Source organism: Pinus tabuliformis, chromosome 1_1 (genome assembly GCF_031772625.1).
Source record: "Pinus tabuliformis cultivar Carrire ecotype Pingquan chromosome 1_1, CPIR1, whole genome shotgun sequence".
Lineage (NCBI taxonomy): Eukaryota > Viridiplantae > Streptophyta > Pinopsida > Pinales > Pinaceae > Pinus > Pinus tabuliformis.
Genome location: NC_142297.1, coordinates 863,256,045 through 863,280,562, shown reverse-complemented (window position 1 = coordinate 863,280,562; position 24,518 = coordinate 863,256,045).

Below are 24,518 nucleotides of genomic sequence, written 5' to 3'. Positions count from 1 at the left end.
ACCTCTGCATTTCAACGCAGGCAGCTAGTGGAGCCTCTGAATTGATCCTGAATTGACTTGTTTTTGAGCCGTTTCTGGTGGAGAACTTCTGTGAATTGTTGTGGTTTGTTAGCCTTGTTCCTCTAGGGGTAGGAACAACATGTTTAGGGACTTTGGATCCCTTGGATTATGGACATTTCATGCTTATAGCTGTAAGGCACAAAAATGTCTATAACAATTGCCCCCTAAAGTATGAGGCCGTTTATCGGGTGAAATGCTTTATTAGGAGGATCTGAAGTTATTTCATTGCTGGGAGGAGACCTGTAATACAATACAATACAATACATTATTTTCATACTTTTTTCATGATCTAGCCGAGGCGGGCATTCCCATGCTCAGCTTTATAAATTCATTTTCATGTACATATAATAGACAATCGTCTGATGATAGACTGATGACTCTGATAGAGCCATCATCCTTTTGGTAGGATGATTATCTGTGCTGCAAAGCTGTACATTTCCATGTCTTTATTTTCTGAATATATATCACAACCCGGATTGATGAAACTATATTCGGGGTCTTCAATCTCGTCCGATCTTCACTCTAAGTACAAGTCGATCCATGTGAGAATTGCTTTGAAGTCGAACATGGAAAGACATCGCTTGATTACCAGTCAATGATGTAAACTGTTAACAAGCGCGAGAGGAATCTCCGATAATGAAGATGACCCTCAAGGTACTGCAGTACAATTCACGTGGTGTGAATAGAGGACTTGGCGTTGAACACCACGCAAAATCTTTCAGTCGAAGGTCATTGATGTATACCTGTCGCCGGAAGTGAGAAACTTGCCATTGAGGCATGCAAGCTTCAAAGTACTGAACGGGGTGTTCCTAGATCAACTTCTTGGATAATGAGCTAATGTCGACAAGAAGCAATCCGTCAAAGGAGGGCCTTAATGAATCCCACATCAATGACACGGAACGGAGCTAATGATTTTGATGGAGGTGAAAACGATCTGATGACATATGATTCAGGGTGGCGGTCATGAAAGAGTATAATGTATGGTAGTGGATGGGACACAGGTGACTTCTCTGAACGACTTCTCTTGAACATATGGCGACACTGATGCGATGGATTGGTAGCATTACCCCAAGTATGGATGGTATGGCGAGACCATGGTGATGTGACCGGTGAATGAAACAACCCAACCCGATTGTGGTACGGAGGAAAAGTGTCATGTTCAAGAGCGACTTGCTACCATCAAAGTTTTCTTGAGTTTCTCCCAATTTTTCCCCAGTCATTGCTGACCAGTACCTCTTTATTTTTGTCAAGCTTGAGGAGGATAACATATGCTTGTTCTATAACTTGCCCTTCGGGCAAGCCCATCGCTATGTTTTAACGAGCCTAGCGATAGGGAAACTCGTTCTCGTCTAAAGACAAGTTTGTCGCTATTTAATGCATTTAACGAGTCTAACGACAAGGATAACTCGATCCTTTTCATTTTTAGAGAGTCTAAAAAGGTACATAAAGTTAACTCCAAAAGTCCTTTTTCGTCATCTAATCCCTTAAGTCCGAAAAAGTATAAAACAATACAGCAGGGATGAATTTTCGATAGTTTTAACGAACCGAATAAAACAAGCGCTCGATCTTTTTGTGCAATAATCCCTCAGGTCCAAAAAGATTAAGATCTAGAGGAGGGATAGCTCTTCCGGTCACTTTAACGAGCTGGAAGGCCAAAACTCGGAAATCTTTTCATATTTTACGAGTCAGATGAAAAGAGCTTAAAGAAGACTCATCTTTTGAGGAACGAGTGATAAAAAGGGGTAGCAGCTGATTCCAGGGAAGGATTGGAATTTCCAAATCATGGCAGTGTCACAAGGATGGCTAGTGAAATCACTCTTCGCAGCTGTTCCTCAAAATGGGTAAACAATCATATGGAGGTGAATGATCGGCCAATGGAAAAGTGGAGGTTGTGGGCAAACACGACCAAGGCTTTAATGGCTGATGTCGCTACATTCACGGTGGTTATTTACCGGAATAGTTCATTTTTTAACGAGCTTAAACACGGGTGGAAACATTTGCTCGATCTTATGTTTATTTTTTAACGAGCATGAACTATGTGCTAAAACTACTCAGATCTTGCGTTTATTTTTTAACGAGCATGAACTGTGTGCTAAAACTGCTCGATAAGTTTGCATGCCCCCAGCATAATAACTCGAATCGAGGTGCATGCCCCCCAAGCTTCATTGCATTCAACTCGGTGGTTGGAATGAAGGTTTACCTTTGAGAAAGGGGATTTGTTTCATTTTTTAATGAGGTTGACACAGTAAAAGAACCATCCTCAAGACTCCTTGTTTCATTTTTTAACGAGGTTGACACAAGATAAGAACCGTCCTTGGAGCCCACTATATTTACAGCATTTGATAGAAAATTGAAAACTGAAGGATGATAAAGGTCATCTTGAGGATCTTCTCCACAATCCGGGAGAAGGGAACGATGGTGGGAATCATTCCATGGTGCTCCGTCAATTGCCATTGATTGGACAATTCCTTCGTCGGTGACATGCACTTGCGACCAAGGATCTGAAGGGGTACCATATTCTTTAGATCTATCTATCCAAACGCTTGATGAACATTGATTTGGGGTTGCCCCCCAGGCCAAGAAAATTGATTGCTACAATATTTCTAAAATGGCGATGATCCATGCTGACAAAATGTTGGAATCTTTGGAATCCATTAGATATAGAAGATTTCATATTGTAGGTTTCCACTGTGGCCATTTCCGCCAGATTACTCGGAGGTGGTAGGGAAAAAGTACCCATTAAGGAAGGGTCTTTTAGGAGACCTACTCCAATATTTTGAAGCGACTGATTGCTTCCATGGATCATTGGAATGCTTCCCGTAACTTGTGAACTGTCGGGGAGGAAAGTTTGTTGGTCGACGACTGTAATTCCTCCTTGAAAGGGAAATGAAATCTTCCTGAAGTAGGTCGACACAACTGCGGCCATGGCATATATCCAGGGCCTTCCCAGTAGGATGTTGTAATCGAGGTTTCCATCAATTACTTCAACATCAATTCCTACTGTTTTTCCCCCTAGTTCAACTTGCAAGTTACTTAAAATCCCGTATGGAGTGTATGAGCGTCCATCAAATGCTTTTAACGTCGTTGACTATCTCGACAAGGGTGGTGAGCCTAAATTTTTCCAGCAACTCATCGACATAATACACGTAGATGCCCCCTCATCAATAATTGTTCGATGAACAGTTTTGTTGAGGGCTTTCACTTGAATAAGGAAAGCTAGTTGAGCTGGTAACTGAGGGTCATATCCTTTATGATCAAAGGCCACAAGATTGGAATCCATTGGGCCAATCCCACCTATTGCTGATAATAAAGCTTGCTCTTGGGAGGGGCAATTTTGCAGTACCTCAAGTGTCGACATAGCGGACGACGATTGGGCCAGGTCTTGTATTATATTATAATTTTGTGCTATTTTTGTACGAGGATTAAATGTCGATTTGTGTACTACTCCCTTTGGCGACTTTATCATTTTTTCAGGAATGATGGGTGGCACAACTTTGGTCAAAGTTGTCGTCGAACTACTAGGTTGTTCATTAGCCTTGTTATTCGACAGCTGTGGATTTCCGTAATCTTTATTCCTTGTCAAAGCATCATTTTGTTGTTTTGAGATAGACAACATAAGCACTTGGGATCGGGAAGCATTTTGACTAGCAACCAGTTTGGTTCCCGGGTTTGGAAACGGATCAGTCAATACTGCTGAGGTTTTTGAACTCTTAAAGAGTTTCTTAACTTCAGGTATATGTGGACAATCTCTCGTCCAATGATCCTCATCGCATATATGACACCCTACAGGGGGTTTCCTTTTTCTCCCTTTCTTTTTCTTCTTGCCCCCTGGTTGCTTCAGTTGTTTGCCCTTGTCGATCGACACGGCATTTACTTCCGAGGCAGGAAGTTCGTCTTTTGCATTTTGATCTGAAATCTTACGGGCTTTCTTGGAAGTAGCCTTTGTCGATTTCGCGTTTGTCGTGCCAATCACGCCATCGCCGGCATGAGAGTCATTGTTTGATTTAGGAGGAGGAGGAATTGAGAATTCCGGTCTAGGGGCGTCAGGTATTTTGTCGTAGAGCATGCCAGACTAGGTATAGACCAAGTCCAGATATTGCGCAAGAGCGATAACTTGCTCTTCCGTTATGACTCCCCCCTTTGCCACATCTTCCGTGATGGTAGGAAGTAACGACTTGATAAACCATTCAGCTAATAGCTGATCGGGAACGTACGTTTTTACCATCCTACGACGACGTCGCCACTCATGTATATGATCAGATATGTGGGTGGCGGTCATCTGTTTGAAGTTGGTAAGGAGTTTTGTTCCCGTTTCATACCTTATCGGTAATTGAAAATGGGTTAAAAAGGTTGTGGCTAAGGTACTGAAGTTGTCGAACGAAGCTCTAGGCAATTCAATGTACCATTTTGCCGCTGGACCTGTTAACGTCCTCTGAAAGAGGCGAAGTCTTATCGAATCATCATTCAGGGTGTTTGATGAACACCATAGATGGAATGTCATCACATGATTCGACGGATCTTCACCCGGATTTCCATTAAATTTAGGAATATCTGACGGAAGTTTATGCGGAATCGCTGGCCACCAAGGGGCATAAGCAATTGGATCATTCGTCAGCCGGTTTAGATCTGGTAATTCTAGAGTTGCTACAAAGGGCAACTGTTGATTCAGGTTAGGCGAAGCATACCCAGGATAAGATGGGATCGCCTGAGCAATGGGTCTTTGCAAACCAGCATAATGCTGGCAACTTTGACAAGGTTGATGGGCATAACCATTATAGTATGGTTGCCCATTACTTACAAAGGCTTGTTGCTTAGGTCCTTGATATGATTGCTGGAATGGCGGTTGTTGAGATTGAACCAGCTCTGGTTGTTGGACCATTTGCTGTTGTCCAATACTGGATGATTGACCAAGATGAGGAGTCATAGTAATTGTTTGAGCCTGAGTCGCTCCAAATAAGGAGGCACTAACCTGAGGTTGTGATTGAGTCGTTGAGACAAGGGGCTGTTGTATTGCAACCTGAGAAACTTGGGGTCGACATACAACAGGTAGTGCTTGTACTTGCGACGCATTCACCATAGCAGGTATGGTGGGAATATTCGACACAGGGTGTACTGGTTGCATTGAATATACAACCCCTAGTTGTTGAGGAAGTATTGGTACCCAACCGCTGGATGTAATTCCAGCTTGACCTGAACTTTGTTGTAAACTCCCATATGGTTGTTCTCTAGGAGGGAACAATGAAAAAGCATACTGCCCTCCATATGGTGGAAATCCAGTACTTAAAGGGTAAATTGGCCTTTGAAGACACATTGGATCAATTTGTTGAGTTTCAACATAAGAAATACCAGATGATAATCCGGATGAAGAAATAGGAACTAACCACATCGTCGTCCCTGATTGGACTCCGGCTTGTTGTTGATAACTTGTCGGGATAGATGGTATACCAGCGTACATTGTTGGAGTAGTAGCAGGAGGTTCTGCTGCTGCTGTGTCGGATGACACAGTCCTAGATGTCGACGGTTGTTCAGACATATCTAGTCTATCCAAAAGATTTCTTAGCGATTCTACAAGAACTTGTGATGAAGGGAGACTAACTTCGAAGATCAACGAGGGAAAGGTGATGATTATTCCGTTTAAAATAAATTTTACGACGCTTTAGACACAACTTGTTTTTTCAATTTTAAAGAGTCGAGAAAAAACAAAAGATGACTCTAGTCGCCTTTGATGTTTTAACGAGCCCGAAGTGACAAATTCTCGGTGGACTTTTTATGTTATAGAGTCTGAAAAAGGCCAAAAGGAACTGCTCTGGAGATCTAGGTAGAGGGTGTGCCAAACCAATCACAAAACTGCAGAATACGTTTTACGGTACGGTAGTCAGTCTTCCCGAATGCTGTGTTCGGTGCATTGTGATCAGTAGGGCGGCCGACATGGCTTCCTAAGGATAAAAGGTTTTAAGCCTATAGGGGTCTCCCAATATATACTCGACGGTATGTGGGAGCACAATCCGTACTGGCACTTTTGATCCCTCAGGAGGAATCACCCAACCATCAATGAGGCCAACAGATACCAGGTTTTACGACGCCGGAACACGTCTCTAGCCTAGACCTCTATGTTGTGCGTTAAGTTACAAAGCGTTGTTAAGTTCATTCAGTTTATTTTATGTTGATCTTTCTCAGAAGTTTGCCTTTTGAGGTTCACCACGAGATGTAGATACAATTCCTAAATGCAATCTAAAAGATGATAAGCAAATCTTTATCTCTTTTTCAACAATGAAAATCCTAGCTACAAAGGGAAAAGAAAGACACCATCTTTTCTCAAAGAGCAAGTAGCACACTCTAAATGCACTTTTCCTAAATCAAGCATACAAACTATCAATATGCAAATGCACAAATGCAAGTGTTTGTTTTTCGCTTTCTTAATATTGATGCCTAAAAAGAAAGTTTTTGCACAACTTTGAATTTGCTTTTAAATGACAACTACAAACAAGTTTACTTTTTCGAAATCAAAAAGGGTAGAAGAGATTACAAAACTTAACGATTTTCGAAATGAATACTTGTTTTGACACTCAAAAGAGACAAACTCAAACCAAAAGCAAAAATGAATGTATAACCAACTGTAAACAGCCAATGAACTCTCTCCTAAGATCACAATCAATAGATCTGAATCAAGGGCTACAGGATGACTATTTCACTCTTGCAAAGGGAAACTGTAAATGATGCCACAAACACATAAAAACACTCAGAGTCTTTTGTACAAAAGGAGGCAGAATTTAAGCAGAGAAAAGGGGCTATCAGACAGGTACCTATGCTGGTTACAGGCTGCAAAAATCAGAGATCAAAACAAGGCAAAACAGAGCAGAGAACCCCAGCTGCACAAGGCCTAACTGGATCAGCGCACCTGTATAACAGGGAAACTGAATTTCAACGCAGGTAGCCTTCACGGGAACTGCGTTGAAATGCAGAGTCTCTTCACAGAGCCTGCGCTGAAGGAGAAACGAGAGTTCCTCACTGGGTTTTGAGTCACGGTTTGCTATTTAATCTACAGTTTCAGGCCAAATCAAAGCAACAAGCAAGGTACAATCAAAGGGATGCTTTGAAGGAGGACTAAGATCTATCACAAAGGATCATCAAATCATTTGTGAGTCCATTGTTCAGATCATAGACAAATCCAGTGATTGGATCAAAGCAGCAGCTGTCTACTTTGCATCTGAGAATAGCAGATGCAGTTCGATTGTTGTTGTTGATTCTATGAAGCAAACAATGATAGAAACACAAATAAAATGACTAAACAGATCTCCCCAGCGGAGTCGCCAATTTGTTGTGGGGAAAAATGTCTATGCAGGACGATCCTATCCACCTAAGGTGTGACAGTGCCTTAGCAACAAACAGAAACAGCTATTCTAGAATTCTTCCTTTATGAATTAAGAATGAAGAGAGATGGATGGACTAACCGGTGTCTTCCGTTTGTCCCTCGATCTGGTTTCTCTTCTCTTTGAGAGTTCCCAGCTACTTGCCTTCTCGCTTGCCCAGCTTCAACAGGTTCCTACAAGATCACAAGAAGGGAACACTACACAAAGACCTAGATTCATATTCATAACTAGTTCAGGATTAGAAATAAACTAAACATACTAATGCAATCATACATCAAAGACACATCAGTATATAGGAGAAACCAAGATAACTTTATGGATGAAATAACAAGGTTCAGGAGGAGATACAACCAAGAGAGTTCCAATCCAGCATCTACCTCCCAGCGAATGAAATTCCTATCTTCACCTCCCTTCAAAGCATTAAGCACCCAATGATTCCAATCTCAAACCAATAGCAATTCTTTGCAATAACAAAATTCCAGCCTCTAGATCTCATGGAGGAGAGATCTATATATAGATGTTTGGAGAGAAGATGAGTTAGCTTGAGATCTGACTAGTGTCCTCTCTCTCTGTCAGTTCTTACTTCCACTTGGAGACTAAGAGCCTCTTACTCATCACTTAGTCGAACTCAGCAAGGCAAGTGTCATGGAGGAAGATTCTGGAAGCTTCCATAGACTTTACACCTCGCACAAAAGACTCTGCCATTTGTCATTTCCCACTCAGCGCACCCTGGTAGTGCTTCTACATGCATTGCAATGCAACTAGCCAGTGTAACCTCTGCATTTCAATGCAGGCAGCTAGTGGAGCCTCTGAATTGATCCTGAATTGACTTGTTTTTGAGCAGTTTCTGGTGGAGAACTTCTGTGAATTGCTGTGGTTTGTTAGCCTTGTTCCTCTAGGGGTAGGAACAACATGTTTAGAGACTTTGGATCCCTTGGATTATGGACATTTCATGCTTATAGCTGTAAGGCACAAAAATGTCTATAACAGAGAGTGAAATTGAACATATGCTTGCAGAAATGCTAGAGGCTAGTATAATTCAAACTAGTCAAAGCTCTTTCTTTGCTGTAGTAGTATTGGTGAAAAATAAGGATGGATCATGGTGCATATTTCTAGATTATAGGGAGCTCAAAAAGCTCACTATTAAAGATAAATTTCCCATTGATGTCATTGATGAATTATTGGAGCTTCTTGCATCTTCCCGATTGCACCCAGTTTTCCATGTTTCATGCTTAGAGAAGGTTATAGGTGACAAGATCCCAATTCAAATAATATTTATAGAACTTGATGAGGAAGGAAAAATCATATGGAAACCTAAAGCATTCACAAAAAGAAGAATTCGATAGCTATGAAATCGATAAATTTCAGTGTATCTCATTAAATGGAAAAACTTACCCGCTGAAGATTCCACATGGGAGGATGAGAATTTTATACCGAAATTAGAGGAGATTTTAGCCTAAAAGTTCCCATGAAATTTTCACGTAATTTCCATGTCATAATATGTAAACCAATCAAAATATTTTAAATTTGAAAAAAGGTACATGTAAATATTTAGGAGGGAAACAAAGAAAAACTATCTTTTTTTAATTGTATTTTTGGTTTCTTTCCTTATAGGTTTACTCAAATTTGAAGTGTAGACACTCATTGGATGAGGAATCAAATTTATCATCCAACGAGTACCGATTATGAATACTTTTGAGAAGACCCAAATTGATAAAAAGTGTAGATACATTAAAAAAGTGTGTTCAACATGCTTTTTAATGTATATTTAGTTTTTATCAATGAGGGTCCTCTCAAAAGTATGCATAATGACTACTCCATGGATCCATAATTTAATTCCACATTCAATGTGTGTCTACACTTGATATTTGAGTAAACTTGTAAGGATATAAGCCAAAAATACAATTAAAAACATAGCTTTCTTCTTTTCCGTCTAAAATTCATAACACTTATTTCATTATTTTAACTATTATTTTATTATCTTTCCTTAGGAGGCCACCTTTTGGCTGAAATTTACTCTAATGCATCCAGAACTACTCAAGTGTTGAGGAAAACACTTTTTTTAAGGAGAGGGGCATGTTAGGTCCCTATAATACTAGTGTATTCCCTCATTGTTATTGTCATTGTAGCCCCCTTATCGTTATTTTGTGCCTATGTAGTCTCCATAGTGTTATTATTGTGCCGCATCAAAGCCCACTATTGTTATTGTTCTGCCCTTACATTACTATTGTTGTGTGAGCTCTAAATATATTGTGATCCCTTAGACTCCTATATATAAAAATTAGATTTTGTTATTTGAATCATCCAAGAATTTTTCATTGGTGTAATGTAAAAGAGGTTGCCCCCTCTAAGAGGCTAATTTTGAAGGCGTTGATATATCTCTTCTTCTATTTTGTGAGTTGCTTGCATAATGTTTTCCATTGATGAGAGAATCATGGAGATCATAATGTCAGATGATGCGCCATGGGACGACCATCGTCATCATTCCTCCTTGCGAGATTCCTTCAAGGATAAAATTAGTGAACATTATCAACCCAATATCATTGAGTTATCTACAAATTAAACATTCATATACGATGTTGATTCTAAGAAGAACTTGTCGAACATTAAAGAGGATATCCCTCTCGAAATTTCAATTAAACCAGACATTATCGAAAATCTACATATCAGTGTGTCTTTCTCACGTGATGAGGTCAAGACTTATAAAGCGGTGTTCTAGGAATTCAAAGATTTTTTTTCCTAGTCTTATGAAGAAATTCCAGGTATCAATCTAAACATTTTTGTGCATGAAATTAAGACTTCTCCCGATGCTAAATAAGTTTTCCAACACCCTAATGTTTAGTTAAGTTTCCTCTAGCTCAACCTTGCTTTTTTTCCTCTATATCCTGTGTCCATGCCTATGCTGAGAGGGACTTGTGCCTTGAAAGCTTGTTCCATGGAATCTTTTCCCACATTAAATCATGGTTCATGTGACATAAATGATCCATCCAATTGATCAATTAAAAAATTTGTAAGATATTTTGACTCCAGAATCATTGCTATAACCCTTCAAAATTTCTATGGAAAACTTTGAAGGGGTTTTTCAATGATATTTTGATTTGCAATAGTTTCCCTAATAAGCCTGATTTGATTGATGATGCCCTTGAATCTAGTCATGAATTGATCAACATTATTTGTGTCAATCATGTTCATGGTTTTTAATTGGGTCCTGAATGTCTGCAATTTAATAGTCTTGATTGTATCATTACTTTCATAGGCATCTTTGAGCATATCCCAAGCCTCGTTTTCTATTGATCCATTGGCTAATTTATCAAATATCGTCATCAATGGAATTTTGGATGAAAAATTTGGCCCGGTGATCTTTCTTTCTCATTTTGGTTATTGTGTTCCCCTTATTATTTTTATTTTTGCTAATTCTTCTTTGGTATGCTCTAAATAGCCATTCTGGAGTGTATGCCAAGATTCTCGGGCTTGCAGAAAAGTATTCATTAATAAATACCAAAACTCATAAGTTTATCCAAGAAGAATTAATCTTGTGGGAAAGTACTAGAGGAAGTAAACTTTCTAGCTCTTTTAAATTAAGCAGTGAACCTTTTTCTTTGATGTGAATCTCCCTTTTTTAACTTGAATAAAACCTTTTTTTAATATAACATAATAGACCTTGTTTTTTCTTTTTTAAATGATTCACCTTTTCAAAAAAACATTTCTTTAAAGAAAACATTTCTTTAAAAAAAAACCTTTTTGAAGCAAATAAACAATTTTTGTTGACCTTTCTATTGCAAATAATTTACGGTGTGTTCAAATTTTTGTGCTCAATTGAATTTGTGCTCCTTTCATGCTTGACACTTTTTTTTAATTAGAGGTTGTAGAAATTTTTGCCTGAGAATTTTGTTCGCTTTTTTAAATTGAGGTCATTGTTGCCCACATAAAGAGAGGCATGTTTGTCCATAAAGAATAATAGTGGTGTGATATAGCATGAACACTCGAGATTCTAAGGTGCGTTAATAACACCCCTCATTTAAAAAAAAATTATAAAAAAAATTCCAGCTTTCTCTTTGACCTCAACACATAGTGATTGTTCTTTCGTTTCACTTACTTGAAAACACTTGGCTTCTTTGTTCTCCTCCTCAAGCTCTTCTTCTCCACACTTTTAGATGATTCTCTCAAGGCGTTTTATGCAACCTTGCACTCTGATACCATGAAAAAACTTGCAGAGATAGAAAACATGAACATGAATGAACTGAAAAATAGAAATGGAGTGAACAATGCTTCTCATTATTGATTGACAAATAAATAAACTACATAGGAGACAAAGTAACAACAAAAATAAATAACTCGAGTAAGATTCAACTAGAACCCAACTAAATTCAATTAAATGAACTGAATTCAATCTGACTATGAAACAAAATAGAAAAAGATGAAACGAATAGATTAATTCTCTCCACAAAATCAAGTAAATAGCCATGTGGGATGGGACAAAAAAAATTGTATTGATGGTGGAAATAGAGAATTTGGTATCAATATACATTGTAAGATAGGTTTCCATGTTTTCAACTACCTCTAGAAAAAGAAAAGACAAAAATGATATTCTTCATAGGAGGGAAGATGGCCATTTTCTATGCCATTCTCATATATTGAATACACAGCTAGAAATGGAGTGAATATATGAGCATAATTCTTAAATCCTTAAATATTTTCCATCATAAAACCTGCTCGATGGAATTATTAAATGAACTACCTAAAGAAAAACAAGTTCAAACCTTTTCAAACTAAACATAAAAAAACATAATTGAAAACGCTAAAGAGTTTCATTCCCATATTCCCCCTTCCAAAGGGAAATCTACTAGCCCTTTTAAGAAAGCCGTTAATTTGATGGGATGGATTCAACCTAAGGCCAATTGCAAACACACAATGCTCCCTTCTACCAAACTCCAATAATGACCGATGGGTCATGTTCATGTCAATCTCACTCAATATTTCCTCAACTTCATCATTGTTATCATCTGCAACATAAATCAATCACAATAATTCTCAACAAAACGAGGCTAAAATAGTGGGAAAAGTAAGAAAATGGTCATGTGGGAAGGAACTAATAAAACCTATAGTGACAATGACAACAAAGAATTCGGTATATCCATAGAATGTAGGAGAGTCATCCAAGTTTCCAACTGCTTCACGCGAGTTTTAGCAAAAGAAAAATCATAATTGATTTCTTTTCTTATGAGTGAAGAGGGCCTATAAATGCACTCTTGTCTGCGCCATTCTCATATGTTTAATCAAGAAGTTAAATTAAAGGGAATATATGAGCTTCAACACTTAAATCCTATTGTGGTACCCAACAATCCCCTATGATTTATAGTTAGAACATTTAAATAATGGGGACCCTTTTAATTTTTTCTCTAGTTTTTATAATAAATAAATTAATCATAATATATTTGTATTCCACAAATTCCAAAAAAACCCAAAACATGTCATTTTCGGTTGTCTTTTAGGTTTAAGTCCTAGATTGAATAACTTAGGTTTCATTTTTAAATAAAATCATGCATCACAAATGTTTAGAATCCATTATAATATCCCTTATTAAATGCTGCAATGTAAAATATCCTTTGTAAATAAAGCTTCTCTCAAAAGAATGAAGAAAACAAAGGAAAATACATTCCCACACAAAAAACTTCATTTGACCCACCAAAGAGACATGTCATCATCGAAAGCCATAGATCGTGAGTCACACATCCCTATTGTCTCTTTATTATCTCATACATCTTTATGTTGTGATTGCGATATAAAAGAAAGTTTGCTTGATATCTGATGCGATGTATGCGATATTGCATATCACAAATTGCATATAGCAAATCATAGCGTTACTTCAAACACAATACTTCCAAATAAGATTTTCAATACGAAATTATTGACTAAACTCCACTTAATGAGGGTCTGTATGTACTTAGATTTTCATTAAATTTCAAATCTAAAGGTTTTAATGTCCCTCATTTGACAAAATTGATTTAATCGGAAGATTGTTATTTGAAACGTATGTGTTTATCTAGTGTGTCCTTTCATCCTTGGAGATATAAAAAAATCCTCTGTGTTTCTTTTCTGTAGGCTAATACTAATAAATGATATTTCGTTGAAAAGCCCAACACAGGAAAGAAAGGAAAAGGGTCATTTGTTCAAATAGAAGTAACTCAGTCCAAACCAGAAGCAATAGAGATGGCTCCATTATTCACAGACACTACATGCATGCTAGTTTCTGGTACTTCCTCCTGGGAATTAATGTACAATCTACGTGAAGAAGAAATCTCCATGGTAGTAGTTATTAAGAAAGAAACGTTTATCACTCATCATCATGTGAGGCTACCTTCTCTAATGTCGTCAATTCTTTTCTTCACTGAATTGTTTCGCGACCTAAAATCTTACCCTATGTAGATATGATCAAGTGGATGGTCAATAATGTGAATATCGAATATAGTGCATTCTTGACATCAAGGCAAACAATAGTAGGATCCTTCAAAGTTGTAGATTTGAAGAGAATGTATCATTTTCTAGAACCCCAAAATATTTAATACAAGCAGTTTCTTATAAGATTTGAAGAGAAGATAAAGTTAGAGTCGGAGCCCATTAGACAATGGAGATAAGACCCAAGCAAGTTCAATCATGATAGTAAGGGTATGTATTTTTTAGCTTCTCTTGCCATTCTGTTCTGTGATGTTGTTTCTATGATATGTAGATTGTTCGGTTCTCTGAACACACACAAATTTACAGTTGAATGGGTTCCCTTGATTCAAGCTGCTTCTAATTCTGAATTTATGGATTGGGCTACTATCTTGTCCAATAATATTGTGTCCAAAATCTTAGAATATGGGAAAAAGAACAATGTTTTAGAATGAATCGTGTCAGCTTTTTATATGAGTGCCTATATTATGGATGCCATTTTTTTATCTTTTGATTTTCCTTAAATGGGATGGAAATGGAAACTCGAAGACCCTACACCAATTAACTTATATCATGTTATCCTATGGGAATGTATGTACTAGCCTCATTTTTATAGAACTTTCAATAAAGTAATGTTTCCTTTGTACAAAGCAAATTTTTATCAAAATGCCTCCACGTTGTGTCAAGAAGCCATGACAGACTTCATTTTTGTTGGTAGTTGGTTTACTGAAGAAAATTTCACTTATGTCAGAGTATTTGGGAGTCTTGCAGCCCCACATGTTCTTCTTATTTATGTTCTTAATAAGCTTCTAGCTTAGGAAATTTCTTATCAGACCATAGGTCATGGTGTGACTAAAGTCTTGAAAGACTCCAAAAAGGCTATTTGGCCACAATTTCCTTTTCAATGTGGAATCTGTGCTCTTGAATATTATAATCATGATGTCCTAGAAATCAAAGAAATTGAGGGTATGCAACTCCCCACTATTCCTCCTAGGCAATACAACCCTAAAAAGGTCATTCATGATTTCAGCACTTAGGTTAAAATAAGACCATTTTTTCATGAACCAGATCATTTTGATGACTTGTTTGAGACATGTGAGTCATATAGACAGGTGAAAAATTTAGCACAAATTCGACTGGGCCCTGAGGATTTTGTCTTATTCCAAGAATATAGAAATAAAAGGCTACAAAAACTGCCTTCTGAATGCCTGATTTCTTTACAGCCAAAATTTCCTACAGGAAAGTATTTTCCATCGTCTACAAAGAAAAATAAAATACACCCACAAATGCTCTCTTAGAGAAAAAAATAGAAGAGCTCTTGTCTACAAGCAAGCTTGAAAAAGTATGAGATCAATTAAACAAAGAACTAGATAGCACATAAGAGAAGGAATTGCAAGATTTAGCTTCAATGGAGATAGATAAGACTCCTGTATCCAGCAAAACAATGTTCCCTGTCAATGAGTCATCAAGTCAAATAATAGATAAATAATTTATCTCGATAGTCCCAACCTACGAGATCATTCTTAGAGTAGAATAGATTATGCCTCTTGATATTTTATATAGTCCTCAACACCATGTTGTCGTTAGTCGACAGAAGAAGAGAAGAAGAATGGAACATTCTCAGGAACTTATTCTTAGAAGTGTCCCATTAGATGTGGTATGGAAATATTATCAATCTAATTCGTCTGATGATTTAGCTAAACTTTAACAATATGCAGAAGCTTATGCTATGACCACCATTTTCAAAGCTACTGAGGTTCAACAATTGGTTAAAGAAAAAGATGAAAAAATCTTACAATTAGAACAAACATTACTAAATTCAAGACATGATATTGAGGAGGAATGGAAACTCAATTTGTTAAAATTAAAAACTGAGTTTAATTAAATGAAAGTTTAAAACGAAGTCGATATTCAAAGACGAAATGCACAGATTGACCAGCTTCAACTTAAAATAACTGAGATACAAAAGGACACTGATATTAAAGGATTTAGAAAAGAATCCAGAGACATTAATCGTCTTCTCGCTCAAAAACAAGTGAACTTTTGTAAGAAGTTGAAGATCATCAATGAGCTCTGCAAAAATAGTGACTCATTGATTGATCAAATTTCTGAATTAAGAACATACTATGAAGATATCAACAACAAGATTTCTGATTTCATCACTTGGTAGGACAGTTCAGATGGAATAAAAGAATATCTTCCCAAAATACAAGAATAATCTGAATATCTTCTTTTCATAGATTGGGATATTAGATTAAAGCATGTTGAAGAAGCGATTTATAGAGCAAGAGACCTAGCAGGCCAAATTACCAAAACTGTTAGAGAAAGTCTAGAAAATGTGAATATTATTACTGAGTGCCCATAAGAATTCCTTCCAAATATTGAAACACTCATTGAGTACTGGAATAAAAAATCTAAGGAAAAAGAAGATAGCATCAAGAAATTATCTAAGTTAAATCTTGAATATCATCAACAGTTCTTGGTAAAACCCTATGGTCAATGGTTAGTTCTTCACAACCTTGTTAATACGACTAAATATAGGCTCCCACCTATTCCAGATGCCTTATTTGTAGGATAGATGTGGATCAAGCAAGCTCAAACCCTAGAATTGAAGTCGATGGATGCTATTTATAAGTTAGGAGAGAAAATGGGAGAGTTGTGAACTTCCCATGTTTAGTTTCTTGTTAAAACTGAAGCCTATTTTTGTCTTTTTGTTCCCTATTTTGAGGAGTGTTTGTTTTAACCTCCTCAGCAAAATACACATTTTCTATTTTGATAATATAACTTTTATTTATAAAAGCCCTCTCATGTTTTTAGAGAAAAGGTTCATAATTTTTGTAAGAAGACTCAAGGAACTTTCACTTCTGTATTTCTTTGATAATTTTGAAGGAAAGGTTGGTCCAGACTCTGTCCTCTTCCATGAGAAGAGCATTGATATATGTGGTACTATTATCTTTTTATTGATGCTATGTTTTATGTTAAAACATCAATCAAATTTGTATTACTGTTTTATTATATGCAATATTACAACTGAATTAAACAATGTTTCACTATTGAAAAGTGTATTAATTGTTATCTTTAGTTGTAGGTATGAAATGGTATAATTATTTATGTGATATGTGCTTAACAATTATATTGATTAAATTTTTAATCAATTTAATTATTTTTTAATTCGTCTTAACTCTTTTAAATGTTTTATGATCTATATTTTCTTTCATTTATAAAGAAAACTTTATAAAATGACATATGAAAAGTTAGTTATATCCTGCGAATTAGATACATAGATATAGATTTATTTATTTTCATTCATATTTACACTATTAAATTTGTTTGACCCCATCTATAGCACACCTCAAATTACATCATATATTTGAACGAGAAAATAATCCCTATATCCCCAGTCGGAACCGCTATCCCAAACAGAAAAGGAATGGTCTTCAAGTTCCTGACTAGGTGGTTTCCCGATGTCAAGGCAAAGAAATTCTGAGTCATGAAAATTTTTGGCACTAGAACGAGGGCCCCGACTATGAATGGAAAAAAGAGCTAAACCTAAATCTAAAGGCCATTCTAAGAGTCACTCCCCCTCAAGATCACCTCTAACTTCTAGATCTTCATCTAAAACCCCTACTTCTAGATCAGAAATTGAACAAACATCTACAAAATCTCCTAGATCACTAGCTCAATGTTTTGGTCCACCTTCCTCTGCTCAAGTATCAGAGGTTGAAACCTTAATTGAAATAATGGAAAGTATTTCTATTTCCAAAGAAAAACCTCAATAATCAGAGGTATCTGAACGTACTGTATCTTAATCTTTCCAACCTACTCGGATTTTAACTTATTCTCAGAGTGAAAAACTTGGAGTTACTCCATTCAAGTTTCCACTTCCTTCTTTTCTAAAGAAGACTAAGAAATCTAAGTCACAAATATCAACTAGTGATATTTTGTCAAATTCACCTCCACAAACACCTTCATTCCATACATTTTGTCCAATCAATCCTCCGGTTCATGCCCCTTCTTCTCAAATTGCTAATGTCAGCTCATCTAGCACTAATACACAATCTTCCTCTTCTTCCATACAAACACCTTCTACATAAACCTTTACCCAAACTCCAATAATGGTAGGAAGGAAAAAACAATAGCCACCCCCACCACCAGTTAGACGATGGGACATTCCTGGAGCTGTGAAAATGCCATCACCTCTCCATGATCTACCTAAACATCCTAAAAGATGGCTACCAAAATTTAATCCTGATGATGGACTACCTGCTGAAGAACATATACACAATTATATCTTAGCCATTAATATAAATGGGGTAGTTGAAGCAAACTGTGTAGTAAGATTATTTCCATACACTTTTGCAAGATCTGTAGATTCATGGTATTTTTCATTACCATTGGGGTCCATTACTAGCTGGTACATATTTGAAGAACAATTTTTAACTAACTTTGGTGATGATCACACTACTGCTACTTTGATTAATGATCTCTCCAAATTTAAAGCAAGTCCTAACGAAAAAATCAAGGATTTCAATTCTAGATTTAATAAACTCTTGAATAAAATCTTAGATACATCCAAACCTAGTGTTGACGTGTAGAATGAGTGGTTTATATCTGCCTTACCTTCAAATATCACATTTTTTGTCGATAGGGCTAATAGAACAACTCTAGTAGAAAACATGAAAGAAGCATTAACAGTTGAGAAAATGATACTTACTTTAGAAAAAAACTATAGGTGATGAAAGAAAACCTAAGAAGGTTACATTTAAGAATGATTCTAAGAAGGAAACTCCAAAAAATCCTTTTTATCTCAAAGGACTACAGAAAGTCCTCAAAACTATGTCTAATGAGATGGTCGAGATTAAAAACCAAGTGGTTGAATCTTCAAAGAAATATTTCAGACCCTTTAAAAGAACTCAAACTTCGTCCTCCAAAGCCCCCAATGTCATATCAAATGGTGAGGATTCTCAAGATGAAGAATTTGTAGAAGTTCACGAGCTTTGGGATTTTATCCTCCCCACTTCTGACAATGAAGAATAACATGAAGCCTTAACTGTAAGTACAAGAAGTAAAATACCACCTAATTCTCCTCAGACAATCTAGAAACATAAATCTTATATTTCTGCTACTAAGGACAAGAACATCAACAAACCAATCCCTTATTCTTCTTCTAATCATCCATCTACATCAACAAAATTGGTTGTCTCAGATAACATTGAGTATAACATAGTGGAAGATATGAAAAAAAGTCAAGGCTAACATTTCTTTATATGAAGTTTCAAAATTAAAACAATAGCAGAAGTATCTTCTTAATGAATTGAATGCATCTCCTTTACCATTTGGTGTCACATCTAAAGCTTCTCAAGGAATAGGTACGCCTCCTACTAATTATACAGATAAAGTTGATTCCACAGATGCTATCTTGATTGGAGACAGATCAATTCTCACACTCCCCCGTTTCTTTTAACTTTTGAACTCTTCTATAAAAATGTGAAAAAATGCTTAGTCAATTCTGGAGCGTCATTGAATATAATGCCCCAATCGGTTTGCTCAAAATTGAACATATCTCCTCAGAATTCTGATGGTCATATAGTGAAACTCGATAGAACAAAAGTTAAAGTATTAGGATAAATCAACTCAGTCCTCATTAGACTTTATTCTAATCCTGAAGTATTTCAAATCATTGGCATTCTAGTTGTTGATATTCCAGGTTTCTATGGTTTAATCCTAGGTAGAGATTGGTTTGATAAGTTACATGGTTAATTTGCTATAGACTGGTCTCATATGTGGTTGCCATATAATGGAAAACCAAATCAAATATGTGTGGACCATGAAAAACATATGAAATATTCAGTAATAGATATAGATGGATAAAATGATCTAGTCATCTTCACTAGTAATATTCCTAGGAATTATTTTTGAGTGTATTTTTGGGGTAAATTCAGAGGTTAAGAATCACCTTTCTCGGTTAATTGTATCACTTCAAAAATTGAAAACTATTCACAAACAAATTTATCCAAGTGTGAAAATTCTGTAGATAAACCTTTAGTTAAATATTTGTTTTGGATTTTGTAGTTCGGTGGATCTAGATCTAATGATGTTGTTGGAGCTAGATGTGTCTTAATTAGTCCTAATGGAGAAGGAACAATGCTAGATTTCTGATTAGAATTTGAATCTACAAATAATGTTGCTAAGCATGAAGCTCTAGTTCAAGGCTTGTACAAAGCAATACTTCTTGATGTCTAGTATCTTCAAGTATTTGGAGATTCATAAATTGTTATCAACCAATTAAGAAATACTATTCATTATATCTCCAACCATTTGAAACATTTTCAGACTCTAATTCAAGCTCTTACTTCACATTTCTTCGATTTCGATATTTCTCCAATCCACAGACTTCAAAATGGTAGTGCTGATTTATTAGCCAATGTTGCATCCAAAATAATCCCACCTGAAGATTTCAGCCCAGGACAATTTTTGAATGAATTAATTTTTTGTCCTTCCATTCCTGATAATATTACAAACTGGCGCGTGTTTAACGATGATGGACATGTCTTAAGTTTCTTAACATCCAAAGAATCATATTATGATCAGATAATTGACAAAGGTGAAAATGACAGACAAATGAAACAAGAAACTAAGGATAATTCTCTCCCCAAGACTGTGGTTAAACTTGAAAACCTTTATGATCTAAAAGATAGATTCAAGAAAGTATCCATTTGCAAACTTCAGATTTCAACATTAAGGTTTTAACTAGTAAACCTTGGATCTAAATCTAAACCTCAAAATGTCAATTTAGTTCTGAGTCTTTCTCCTGATAAGAGATTAGCTTTTATTCGTCTGTTGAAGAAATATAAATATGTCTTTGCTTGGAATTACGAACATCTAAAGATTTATGATACTTCCATCATCCAACACACCATCCCAATGATGCCTGATGTCAAGCATGTTCAGTAGAAATTAAGAAAGATTCATCTAAAAATGGAGAATCAAATAAAAAATGAACTGAATAAACTCCTTAAAGCAAAAATATTTTTTCTAGTGAGGCATTCCGAATGGGTATCCAATTTAGTACTAGTCAGGAAGAAGAATGGTGACATTAGGATTTGTATAGAACAAATCTTGCAGTCAGTCACTAGTTCTGAGATTATGTTTTTTCTTGATGGTTTCTCAAGTTACAATAAAGTACTTGTTCATCCAGATGAAAGATTAAAGACTACACTTAGAACTAAATGGAGAACTTATGCTTATTAGAAAATGTCTTTCGGATTAATAAACGCAGGAGCTACTTTTGAAAGGGCCATGGACATCAGTTTCAAAGGTCTAATTAAAATAACATTTTTTTTTTTAGTTGGATGATATTACGATATATTTTAAGAATAGAAACAATCACTAATTGAACCTGAAACAAATATTTGAGAGATGTAAAAGATATGTGATTTCTCTTAATCCTAAAAAATCCTACTTCACTCTAAGTGAAGGAAAAAAAAATATAGGATTCATTGTATCTAAATAAGGAATATGTATATATCTAGACATAACTTTGGCTATTTCTAAAATCCCTTTTCCCCATAATAAAAGATTGATGCAATCATTTTTAGGACAAATTAATTTTGTAAAGAGATTTGTTCCTGATTTTTCCCAAATTGTTTTACCTTTACAGATGATGATCAAGAAAAAAATTGTTTCTAAATGGGGAGATAATGAAAGGGAATCCTTTTGAGCAATCAAACAAGCCATAATTGACCCCCCCTCTTTAATCACTGCGAATTTCTCTAATCCTTTTATTTTATATACCTTTTCTTCTTAATTGTCTTATGCAACAGTGTTGACACAAATCAGAGATCGAAATATAGAAGAACCTATTTGTTTCTTCAGTTTGAGTTTTCAAGCAGAAAAAATCAATTATTCTGAAGTAGAGAAACAAGCCTTTTCAGCCTTCAAGACTATCTAACATTTCATACCTCTTCTACTAAAATCCCATACAAAAGTTATTGTTCCATTCTTAGTAGTGAGACAATTACTTGTACATCAAGAGTATATTTAAGAGGGCATGGAATTCAACCCACTTGTTTCTATGTCTTCCTAATATAATATTGAATGAGAAGTATTGCTGATTAGCCATATGTAACATCTTTCTAGCAGCAGGGCCAAGTTTACCCCCTGTTGTTCCATAGATAAAAATCGAGTTGTTTGATTTGTCAATTTTTGAGGCTCAAGGTCAAGTTTGTTTGTTTGTTTTTTTTTTTTTCTTTGTTTTTTTTGTTTGTTTGTTTGTTTTTTTTTTTCTTTTTTCTTTTTTCTTTCAGTTTTGGAGGTTGTTTTTTATCTTCATAAACACATTTAATTTTTTGGAAAACTTCAAAAGGGGAAAGGAAAAATCCTGAAATAATATTACATTTTTGGTATCCAAATTTCCCATGATACCACACAGGGTAATTCTTTGTGGTCCCGTTATCTTCCTAATCTGCTCCAGGAAAACCTATGAAACAATTGAGTAATTAGTTTATAGTCAACACTAATTACTGCTTTGTTGAGATTGGTGCTTCTCCGGTCGCAAGGGAGTGTCTCTAATAATAATGTATTGTCAATACTTTAGAATCTGCACTGTTAGTACAAATTATAGCCACATGAAGTATTTGTCCTTGATATGCATGCAAGCAACCAAGGACATGAGAAAGATTAAGTTAAATGATATGAGAATATTCCACTTCATAGAGAAGCCAGACTGTGAAGGATGAAAGAAGTGATGCATGCACCTTAAGTGAATAATATCAAAATAAAGGCACTTAGTCCACACACACTACTGCAATGAAAGAAAACCTATTAACCAATAGATTTGACAAGGTTTAACATATGATATAATCAAACCCTATGTAATGTCCTCTTTTAATTAGCTCAAAAATAAATTGTACTTTCCATTTCAAGAAGTCACAAGGCACAGATCAAGATGCATATTTTAATAGCTTCTATCTGAACTTCAATTCCACCATTTACTTTCGATCTCACTTAGGATTGACCGAGAAACATTAACAATGATCTCAAATAATACTTTCATTTCCTGAATTTACTGACATCTACAATACGATATGTCCAAATGACCTCTTATAACTATTTATAAAGTATTTAGTTTGTTGATTTTAATTCTTATGGTGTCTAAGTGGAGGTTGGTTTTAATCCTATCTTCTTTGTGATGGATTGAATCCAACAACAAGTATTCATAAAGTATCACTAAGTGTGACTTTCCAAAAGGGCCTAGTGTTTCCTAGATATAGATAAACATCTTTAACAAAGTGATGAAAATTTACTTGTTTTATCAATAATGTCAACTTTCACCTTCTTATCTCTCGTTTACATCATATGATTCATAATTCTATTTTATTGAGATATAAATAATGTACTCCACTAAATCCCAACCAAATTCCCTTGGACTTAATGATAAGCTACCTCTCCATAGGTTAGGTAGCACTCATTCAACTGTAATATCCCTTTTTGTATCTCTTTCTTCATTGACTCATATCTAAATCAATATGAATTCCAAGATTTTTAACATGGATAGAAAAGCTACCATGGAACAAAAACCTTTATATGGATCAATAGATCCACCCAACCGTTATATTGATGAATTTGAGTTTTTAAATGTTGAATAATTATGAAATATTACATTTTCAAGATTTGTTATATTAGCTCTGTCAAGAGACAATTTCCCTGGTGCTGCCCCGAGCTATTCATGGCCCCATTTTTTCCTTTCTATTGAAACTCTCATGTTGTTGTCATACACCGTTCATTTTCAGTGAAAAATGGAGAAAAATCATATGTATCATTCCATCATCTTCAAACCATTATGAACATGTTCTCCAAGTAACTTGGTATGTGGTCCTAGACTTCTAGGTTTTGCTTGATTGATGTCTCAGACATTGGACCAGGGTTTAAATGTTATAGTCCCCTGGTTATTCCCTTCATGGAATTTAAATAATATATGTATAATGAAAAAAAAGAGAGAGAAGTGGATCATGGGACACATATTTCAATGCTTAAGAGGGATTATTGGTTGAAGGCCTTGTGGTTGTCATGGACCAAGAGAGGTTGACAAGTGGCATGCAAAGAGAAAATAATTAAATGTCACAAGATCATTGTCTAGGCAAACTTGGGGGGTGACAAGTCCAACAACCTTAAATATTATGAAACTAAACATTAATTGAGTAGTATATGATGGGTTGAAAAATATCTTAAGTTGATAAGGAAAAACAAACTGACAATCCCCTCATGTCATGGGATAATGTGAATTACCTATGTTGGAGGGGAAATTATGGTGAGGATCAGAGGGATATTCCCAGATATATTTTGGGGAAGGAGGAATGAAAGAGGGCAGGAGAGTGCACATGTCAAGATAAATCTGCAGGATGCAACGCAAAGGTGAGATGTTAATCTAACTTGTTGATTGGATATTTTCTACACTTATTTTGTAATGATAGTGTATACACTATGAAAGTTGTGTGCAACATATCAGTCAATTTCTCTATCATCTATAAAAAGGATAGCAATGGATTGCTCTATCTAGACTTATACCCACCAGACTGATATTCTTGCATCATTTTTCTTAACTAAATCAAGAACTCCATTAAATTCTTTGTCTATAGAACAAATGGATTAGTATGG